Source organism: Schistocerca nitens, chromosome 1 (genome assembly GCF_023898315.1).
Source record: "Schistocerca nitens isolate TAMUIC-IGC-003100 chromosome 1, iqSchNite1.1, whole genome shotgun sequence".
NCBI classification, from domain to species: Eukaryota; Metazoa; Arthropoda; class Insecta; order Orthoptera; family Acrididae; genus Schistocerca; species Schistocerca nitens.
The window spans coordinates 726269001-726278467 of record NC_064614.1 but is presented as its reverse complement, the minus strand read 5'-3'; the positions used below and the strand labels follow the sequence as shown (position 1 = coordinate 726278467).

Here is a 9467-nt window from a genome sequence, read left to right as displayed (position 1 = left end):
TGCTTTCTATTTGGTTTTTGGCCTCAGCTGACTTAAAAGCCGATTTTCCCATCCGATTTAGTACGACCTTGCCTTGGTAGTGGCCTTACCCAAATAATAGTGCCACATGTATTGACTGCCAAACTGACGCAGCCATGCACATTGAACAGCACGGAAGGGGTAATGTTCAACTAAAGCCATAGGAGTCTTACTGCGAATCATCTGTTGTTTATAGCTGACCTCATTTAGGTTAAGACGTTTACAGTGCCAAATTTTACTTCATTCTGATCAATGGTTCCCCTTGTAAAGCGGTTTGAGGATATACAGGGTGTTACAAAAAGGAACGGCCAAACTTGCAGGAAACATTCCTCACACACAAATAAAGAAAAGATGTTATTTGGACATGTGTCCGGAAACGCTGGATTTCCATGTTAGAGCTCATTTTAGTTTCGTCAGTATGTACTGTACTTCCTCGATTCACCGCCAGTTGGCCCAATTGAAGGAAGGGGATGTTGACTTCGGTGCTTGTGTTGACATGCGACTCATTGCTCTACAGTACTAGCATCAAGCACATCAGTACGTAGCATCAACAGGTTAGTGTTCATCACGAACGTGGTTTTGCAGTCAGTGCAATGTTTACAAATGCGGAGTTGGCAGATGCCCATTTGATATATGGATTAGCACCGGGGCAATGGCCGTGGCGCGGTACGTTTGTATCGAGACAGATTTCCAGAACGAAGGTGTCCCGACTGGATGACGTTCGAAGAAATTGATCGGCGTCTTAGGGAGCACGGAACATTCCAACCTATAACTCGCGACTGGGGAAGACCTATAACGACGATGACAGCTGCAATGGACGAGGCAGTTCTTCGTGTCAGTTGACGATAACCCTAATGTTAGCGTCAGAGAAGTTGCTACTGTACAAGGTAACGTTGACCACGTCACTGTATGGGGAGTGCTACGGGAGAACCAGATTTTCCCGAACCATGTACAGCGTGTGCAGGCACTATCAGCAGCTGATTTGTCTCCACGGGTACACTTCTGCGAATGGATCATCCAACAACATGGCAATCCTCATCTCAGTGCATCTCTTTACGGATGAGGCTTCATTCCAACGTGATCAAATGGTAAATTTTCACAATCAACATGTGTGGGCTGACGAGAATCCACACGCAATTGTGCAATCACGTCATCAACACAGATTTTCTGTGAACGTTTGGGCAGGCATTGTTGGTGATGTCTTGATTGGGCCCAATGTTCTTCCACCTACGCTCAATGGAGCACGTTATCATGATTCCATACGGGATACTCTACCTGTGCTGCTAGAACATGTGCCTTTACAAGTACGACACAACATGTGGTTCATGCACGATGGAGCTCCTGCATAATTCGGTCGAAGTGTTCATACGCTTGTCAACAACAGATTCGGTGACCAATGGATTGGTAGAGGCGGACCAATTCCATGGCCTCCACGCTCTCCTGATCTCAACCCTCTTGACTTTCATTTATGGGGGCATTTGAAAGCTCTTGTCTACGTAACCCCGGTACCAAATGTAGAGACTCTTCGTGCTCGTATTGTGGACGGCTGTGATATAATACGCCATTCTCCAGGGCTGCATCAGCGTATCAGGGATTCCATGCGACGGAGGCTGGATGCATGTATCCTCGCTAACGGAGGACATTTTGAACAAAGTGTTTGAAGTCACGCTGGTACGTTCTGTTGCTGTGTGTCTCCATTCCATGATTAATGTGATTTGAAGAGAAGTAATAAAATGAGCTCTAAAATGGAAAGTAAGCGTTTCCGGACACATCTCCACATAACATATTTTCTTTCTGTGTGTGTGAGGAATGTTTCCTGAAAGTTTAGCCGTACCTTTTTGTAACACCCTAACACCCAGTTCCCACAACTCCTGACGGTAGACGTTGACTGTGGATATTGTGTCACAGACACAGACCCTTCGAATGTTCACAGATGTCACTACAACCGCCAAAAGATCTAAACAGCCATGCATCAACAGCGCCTATTAGATGGAGGGGACCAACAGCCGATCAGTTCCAGTCATTCCACCAGGAAGGAGGTACACGGTTCGTGTTGTCTGTAGTTCAACCATGCCTAGACTGTCAATACCACCGTTCGATCGCGTCCGCGTTATTACTTTGTGTCACGAAGGGCTCTCAACAAGGGAAATGTCCAGACGTCTCGGAGTGACATGGAGGAGATACAGAGATACGAACGAGATGACACGTCTCGCTCAGGCCGCCTAAAGGCTACTACTGCAGTGGATTACCGCTACCTACGGATTATGACTCGGATGAATCCTGACAGCAACGCCACCATGTTGAATAATGCTTTTCTTGCAGCCACGGGAAGACGTGTTACTACTCAAACTGTGCGCAGTAGGCTGCATGATGCGCAACTTCACTCCCGACGTCCATGGCGAGGGCCATCTTTGCAGCGCGGTACAGATGGGACCAACAACATGCCGAATGGACCGCTCAGGTCTGGCGTCACGTTCCCTTCAACGATGAGTGTCGCATATGCCTTCAACCAGACGTGCTTCGGGGCAACCCGGTCAGGCTGAACACTTTAGACATACTGTCCAGAAGTGCCGCAAGGTGGAGGTTCCCTGCTGTTTAGTGGTGGCCATCTGTGGGGCCGACGTATGCCTCTGGTGGTCATGTAAGGCGCCGTAACGGCTGTACGATACGTGAATGCCTTCCACCAACTTATATTGCAACCATATCGGCAGCATATTGGCGAGGCATTAGTCTTCATGGACGACAATTCGCGTCCCCATCGCGCACATCGTATGAACGACTTCCTTCAGGGCCGGCCGGGGTGGCCGTGCGGTTCTATGCGCTACAGTATGGAACCACGCGACCGCTACGGTCGCAGGTTCGAATGCTGCCTCTGCCATGGATGTGTGTGTCGTCCTTAGGTTAGTTAGGTTTAAGTAGTTCTAAGTTCTAGGGGACTGATGGCCTCAGTAGTTAAGTCCCATAGTGCCCAGAGCCATTTTGAACTTCCTTCAGGATAACGACATCACTCGACAAGAGTGGCCAGCATGTTCTTCAGACAGGAATGATATTGAACATTCCTGGGATGGATTGAAAAGGGCATTTTATGGACGATATGACCCACCAACCGCTCTGGGGGTTGTACACCAAATTGCCGTTGAGGAGTGGGACAATCTGGACCAACAGTGCGTTGATGAACTTTTGGATAGTATGACTCGACGAATACAGCGATGCATCAACGCAAGAGGACGTACTACTGGGTATTAGAGGTACGGAGTGTACACTAATCTGTACCACCATCTCTGAAGGTCTCACTGTATGATGGTACAACATGCAGTGGGTGTCTTCATGAGCAATAAGAAGTTCGGAGTTGTTGTTTGTGTCCATCTCTCTACCAATTTTCTATATTCTATACAGGTTCAGGAACTCCCTATAGAAAGAGAACCACTAATCAGTGGTGCGTGTGTGTGTGTGTGTGTGTGTGTGTGTGTGTGTGTGTGTGTGCGTGTGTGTGCGTGTGCGCGGAGCATGTGATGAATTTTTATTTATTTATTTGAGTAATCATTCCTGTGATGATCTCAAGCCGTCAGCAACGGCTTCCTCTACTCTTCCAACTTCTTCACCTCAGAGTTACATTTGCATCCTACATTGTTACCGGGTATGTTGAATGTATTCGGATCTCTGAATTCCTCTTGAGCTTTTATCCTCTTCTGTCTTCTGCAGCTCCCTCTTTGCCACAGAAGTTATACCATGTTGTCTTAACATTTGTCATGTCATGCTGTCCCTTCTTCTTTTCAGTGTTTTCCATGTACATCCCTTTCGTCTGCAGAGAACATCTTAATTCGTTACTCTATCAGTTCACCTAATTTTCAATACTCGCCCATAGCAGCTCACCTCAAATGCTTCGATTTTCGTTAGTTCCAGATTTCCCATTGTCCATGATACACTCCCATACACTGCTGTACTCCAAACGTACATTCTCAGAAATCTCTTCCTCAAATGAAAGCCGATATTTGACACAAGTAGACTTCTCATGGCCAGGAACGCCCTCTTTTCCCTTGCTACTCCTCTTTTTATATCCACCGAGCTTCGTGGACCATGGGTTACTGTTCTTCCAAGGTAGCAGTATTCCTCAATTTCTTCTACTTTGTGGCCAGCAAATTTTATTTTTAGTTTCTCGCTACTCTCATTTATGCTAATGTTCATTACATTCGTGTCTCTTTGGTTTACTCTCAATCCATATTCTGTACTCATTAAACTGTCCATTCCACTCGAAAGATCCTTTCACTAAGGATAGCAATGTCTTCATCTAATACTATCACTGATACCCATTCACTCTGAACTTCAGTTCCGTTCTTGAGCCATTCTTCTGTTTCCGTTGTTGGTTCTTCTGTGTGTAGACTGGTCTGTAGGGGTGAAAGACTTCATCGCCATCTTACACCCTTTTTCATCCGAGCACATAGTTCCTTGTGTTCCAGTCTTACTGTCCCCCTTCGTTCTCATACATGTTGTACATTACTCATCTATTCCTACAGCTCACTTGTATTTTACTCAAAATTTCGAACACCTTGCACCATCTTATGATGTCGAACGCTTTTTCCAGTCGAAAAGCACTATGAACGTGTCCCGATTTCTCGTCACGTGTATTTGAAGCACTAACCTCCCTAATACGGGTCCAATGTGTTACAACTGCGCTTTCCCACTCGGCCCAGAAAACTGAGCCTTAAGAGAAGAAGTACAAGGTAATGTTTCGCAACAGGTGTCAACTTAACTGGAAAGTACTCTTCAGTGGATTCCTTCTTTCAAGTCTCCCGCGGTGCGCGCCAGAGAAGTAGAGATTCCTCGGCACAGAGGCAGTGTGGTTTGGGGCATCTGGTCGGATTCGACTTCGCTCCGAGTGGTGCGCTGTGTGAAGCATAGGTTTGGTTACGTTAGCCATTAGTATATGGTATGAGGTCTGCTGATACGGACGTTTTCCTAAATTATTCTCGAGTCTGCGATGCTACAAGCGTTCTTGGCCTCCGGTGTTCCTTAAGCGACCAAATTGATTTCGTTTTTACGGTCAAATCGTTTTCCCCTCATGTGGCGATTCAGTTTATGTGAACTAGTGCACGGAGAGTTTGATGTTTTGGAGACTCTGATTCAATAGATTGCGGAATTAGCGTGCTGTCAGTCGGCCCAGTGAGGTTGGAGCTGGTTAAGCACTATATACGGGCTAAGTCAAGAGAAAGAGGCATTGTTGGTGTCTGGGATTGTTTCCTCTCTCGTTATCTGGCCTCCCGATGCTGCAATGCCTCAGATGTGGTTCTAGGAATCGTACTGTGCTCAGCAGAAAATCGTAGAGGGAGAAAATATTTAAAGTTGTAAAAGTGACTAGTAATTCCTTGCGCGGGGAACTGTTGACTTTTGCGAAGGTCGCGCCTGCTAAGGGAATGGTTTCCTGACCGAACCGCCGACTACGGGAGATTGTGAAACAGGCTAGTGGTGCCGCAACTTACACGCTGCCTTAGTCTGTTCCAGTCTTACGGATACTGCTAAACACACAGAGGAGACCGAACCTGTTGGCCCCCATAGTCCTCTTGTGGGCCGGTCACCTGCGTGCATCACATGTCGACATCGTCTTCACCGAGCGTGCCCCCTCCAGCATCACCTCACACCTCAGAGAATTAAATTACGTAACCTCATTACGGGGTTCTGCCGCAGTAGTTGTAATATTTTTATTCTAACTTCATTTTTTTTAAAGAAATGTTATGCTATTTCGTTTCTTAATTTGTTAAATTTTTTTAATATCTCGTTATCTGGCACTGCCCTCGTTTTTTAATGAAAGGGCTTTTAGATGTAGAGGCAGTATGGTGTTCCGCATCTATAAGTAATTATCTTTCTAACCCATCATGTTGTTTGGTTTATATTAGTCGAGAAGCCATTCGTAAATTTCAATTGTGATATAAGATTCTAGAAGGCCAGCTGGTCTCCTTTATCAGAATAATTACCCTGAATATAGGCATTCATAAATTCTTCCTCTTTTTCTTCAAAGTGTAAACTCAAGTTGAGACTAAATTCCGTTATTTATGGTTCAAGTTCTATTTAAGTGCTGTTTGGGCTTGTTCTTAAATTGTTAAGGAAATTTTTTGGATTCACTCTGTTTTAAATTTATCTAGCAGTAATAGCACTCCGTCTTCCGATCACAAGTGGCCAATCGGGACCCTCCGACCGCCGTGTGATCCTCAGCTAAGGATGCAGATAGGAGGGGAGTGTGGTGAGCACACCGCTCTCCCGGCCGTTATGATGGTTATCTTTGACCGGAGCCGCTACTATTTGGTGGAGTAGCTCCTCAATTGGCATCACGAGGCTGAGTGCACCCCGAAAAATAGCAACAGCGCACGGCTGCCCAGATGGTCACCCATCCAAGTGCCGTCCACTCCCGACAGCGCTTAACTTCGGTGATCTGACGGGAACCGGTGTATCCACTGCGGCAAGGCCGTTGCCTGGCAGTTTTGGCGTTGGGTATATTCAGAGAGTTTTCGTGCTGTAAAATTGGATATTTACTCATTGTAATACCTTATTTTATAATAGATGTTTTACAGATTGTGAATGAAGTTTACCGTAAACGCGGCACAGTTCTTCTACGCAATTCATCCTGAGCGCCTGGGCGTCATTTGAGAAAGTACTGATCCATGTGGATTGAAGTCATGACAGACTGAGACACTGAAGCCCAGAGGACTGGCTAAGGTTCTCCACAAATAATTATTCGCACAGTGGAACTTGATATTTGGTGATCGGTCATGTAGGAGAATGTATGTCGATGTGACTGTACAAATGTGTGACATAAACGATCACATAGGGCGGTTACCTTACGCCAGGTATTTGCTGCCTCAAGTTTAATGAAACTCTTGGGAATATTGTAGCAGTAAACGGTCGGAAGTTCGAGTTAGCATGGAAAGACTTAGGCCCTCACTTTTCTAACGTGCTATTCAAGATTGGTACTGTCGACAAATAGTATGAAATTGGTTCCCTGAACCCTGTTACAAACACTGAATTGCCAAGTAATCATGTATTCGAGCATGTAGATGTACTTGACCGCTCACTAGACTCCTACGACGCCACTGAAATGTAAATTTAGTCGTACATCTTATTTTGCCGATTCAATAAATCATCTCACTACATAGTGGTAACATTTGTCACATGATATACACGTTAACAAAACCCCGCTCCTAAGACTTTTTCTGTTTTCACCGGATGTTACGGTGCATAGAGCTATAATTGACACTAGCAGGTGGAGCGTAGCTCCTTTTGTCGTTGTACAACGACCGAATGGTTCGAAGGTATAGCTTATTTTGGAAAATCTATCACAGCAGATGTTATCCCTGCCCTCAATTCTTCTAAGACTGCAGTACCTCCGGGGCTTGCAGGTCAATCTTAATGCAACAGAAAAGATGGCAAATTTCTGTAAGTTACGTTGACATGGTGTCTTCACTAATTTAGTTCGTCCCAGCGTAGTGATAGGTGAGCTGTCGGATCTTCATCACGCACTATTATCTGAAACGGTTACCACGACATGATATTCAGGCATACACCGACTATTAAGTGGCAGTCGAAATTACACAATGTGGTTATTTTAATTACGGTAGTGACCGTTAAAATCACATAAACAATATCCTGAAGTAGTGCGTTCAAACAACGAACGATCTATAATCGACATGAAAGGTAATCGATAAATGTTACAAGAATACTTCTCACGCACAAAGAGCTATAAATAACTGCTCTAGTTAGTATCTGGTCTGCAATCCTTACAGATTTGCGCCAGAAGGCTATCACATTATTTTCGGCGTGGACTGCTTGCAGGTGTATTGTTCGTGACAATGCAACAACCCAAGAAGTGATTGAAGCTGTTCATATCTTTTCTTAATTTACAGATCAAGTAGTAAATAAAATTTTTAATCAGTACATCCTGTCGAATTCACTGAATGGAGACTTTTACCTTTTTGCAAATTCTTGTCTGAAGTCTCTTTCAATTAATAGAGTTGAAATTGTAGGGGTTGGCACGCAAGCTGTACAATAGTAGCCTATTAGGTAATAGCTCTCTACACTGGTTCCATCATCGTCGTCGTCATCATCTTCTTCTACTTCCTCTGCTGACAAGGGTCGCCCCGTTCGTCTGCCTCATTCCTTAGAATAAATGGACCAACTGCTGTCCCATCTCTTGGGCAGTCATCCGAGTAACAGTTTCTCTATCGGTCGTCCATGTTTACAAATTTTAACTAGTCCAGCGAGTTCCATCCTTCCTACATGCGCCTTCCAATTTCTCTTTCTTGTCTTCATTCATTTATTTATATCTTGTAATCCACACTGTTACCTTATTGGCATATTTGTTCTTTTGCCCTCCATGTTTACTACTTGGATATGTCTTAGGACCATCATTTCCACAGCCGTTAACTTCTACACTCCTGGAAATTGAAATAAGAACACCGTGAATTCATTGTCCCAGGAAGGGGAAATTTTATTGACACATTCCTGGGGTCAGATACATCACATGATCACACTGACAGAACCACAGGCACATAGACACAGGCAACAGAGCATGCACAATGTCGGCACTAGTACAGTGTATATCCACCTTTCGCAGCAATGCAGGCTGCTATTCTCCCATGGAGACGATCGTAGAGATGCTGGATGTAGTCCTGTGGAACGGCTTGCCATGCCATTTCCACCTGGCGCCTCAGTTGGACCAGCGTTCGTGCCGGACGTGCAGACCGCGTGAGACGACGCTTCATCCAGTCCCAAACATGCTCAATGGGGGACAGATCCGGAGATCTTGCTGGCCAGGGTAGTTGACTTACACCTTCTAGAGCACGTTGGGTGGCACGGGATACATGCGGACGTGCATTGTCCTGTTGGAACAGCAAGTTCCCTTGCCGGTCTAGGAATGGTAGAACGATGGGTTCGATGACGGTTTGGATGTACCGTGCACTATTCAGTGTCCCCTCGACGATCACCAGTGGTGTACGGCCAGTGTAGGAGATTGCTCCCCACACCATGATGCCGGGTGTTGGCCCTGTGTGCCTCGGTCGTATGCAGTCCTGATTGTGGCGCTCACCTGCACGGCGCCAAACACGCATACGACCATCATTGGCACCAAGGCAGAAGCGACTCTCATCGCTGAAGACGACACGTCTCCATTCGTCCCTCCATTCACGCCTGTCGCGACACCACTGGAGGCGGGCTGCACGATGTTGGGGCGTGAGCGGAAGACGGCCTAACGGTGTGCGGGACCGTAGCCCAGCTTCATGGAGACGGTTGCGAATGGTCGTCGCCGATACCCCAGGAGCAACAGTGTCCCTAATTTGCTGGGAAGTGGCGGTGCGGTCCCCTACGGCACTGCGTAGGATCCTACGGTCTTGGCGTGCATCCGTGCGTCGCTGCGGTCCGGTCCCAGGTCGACGGGCACGTGCACCTTCCGCCGACCACTGGCG

General features: G+C 46.2%; 1 pseudogene; it reads right to left on the bottom strand.

Annotated features, from left to right (window-relative positions):
* Positions 1-6365: 6365 nt before the first annotated feature.
* LOC126210746 (5S ribosomal RNA) lies at positions 6366-6483 on the bottom strand (annotated as a pseudogene).
* Between the last annotated feature and the right edge of the window lie 2984 nt (positions 6484-9467).